This window comes from Orycteropus afer, unplaced genomic scaffold (genome assembly GCF_000298275.1).
Source record: "Orycteropus afer afer isolate SDZICR_OR568_19922 unplaced genomic scaffold, OryAfe1.0 scaffold00067, whole genome shotgun sequence".
Taxonomy (NCBI): Eukaryota; Metazoa; Chordata; class Mammalia; order Tubulidentata; family Orycteropodidae; genus Orycteropus; species Orycteropus afer.
This window is the reverse complement of record NW_006921654.1, coordinates 9364745-9365986: the sequence shown is the minus strand read 5'-3', so window position 1 is coordinate 9365986 and position 1242 is coordinate 9364745.

Genomic DNA, 1242 nt, shown 5'->3' with positions numbered 1-1242 from the left:
AAAAAAATAAATAAATAAAAATAAAAGCTTGTGCCATAGGAAGGTGCTTGCGTTCTACTGCCCTTAGCCTTGAGGCAGTGGCTCCAGTTTTCAGCAAGTGGCAGATTTTAACAGCAGCAAACATCAAACAACCTACTCATACCCCACCCCCCATTCTCCCCTAGCACTTATTCCCTGAAACGTGCCCCTATTAGATCTTTGCCCACCTCTAGGTCCCGTGCTTGATAAAATGGGGCTTTGGCCACTCCCTGACCTCACCTTTGCGCCTAGGCTCTTCACGATGTTGTTCTGAGCTTTCTCTCAAGTGAATGCAGCCCACTGATCACACTAAAAACATGCCCCATGCCTGTAGTTTAGTAACGTTCACGATGCTTTAGCAAACCTTGCCTTGCTACCACTTGTGAAGGAGGCACCTCATGATTCGTTATCTGTATCTTCCAGACACGGTGAAATGCATTACCTGATAGTTAACATTTTGAGTGCTGTGTGCCGGCTATAGTACTCTGCTTGTATTATCTCATTGAAGCTCACAACTGAGTGATGGGAGATACTTTTATTTCCATTAAGCAAACGAAAGATGCTGACCCTTTAAATAGAGATGAAATAACTTGCCTAAAGTCGTAGACCTTTGAAGTAGCAGAGGCAGGATTTAGGCAATTGCCTCACACACTGGAACTTGTTCTGAGTGACTAATGTACTCATGCGATTTAGTTTATCAGGCAATTACTGTCACATGAAGCAAAGTCCAGCACACTCAGATAACTTCATTTCTGGAATCCTGGAACAGGGAGGTATATGTCTCATGGATCTGGGGTTTTACAGGAGGTGGTGGTGTAGTGCCCAGCACATTGGAGGTGCTCAATAAATGGTTGTTGAACCAAGTTTTTAAAATGTTCATTCTGCCAGAAAAGGAGGAAATCTTGGCTTTTATTTGGAGAAGCAGTAAATCTTGCTTGGGATTAAAGACGTTATAGGTGACAACCAATGGACGATTTGGCCTAACAGGATTATAAATATACCCGGCAGCCAGTGCCCACCACTATGTCTGAAGTTCTTTCTAATACCAAAGCTGTTAATAGTCTGAAAAGCCTAATGGTCAGAGAGTCCAATCGGCTCTTCTGTGTGGCCTTTAGTTGTTGTTGTTGTTATGTTAAGTGCCGTCGAGTCGTTTCCGACTCATAGCGACCCCATGCACAGCAGAACGAAACACTGCCCGATCCCGCACCAGCCCCACAATCCCTG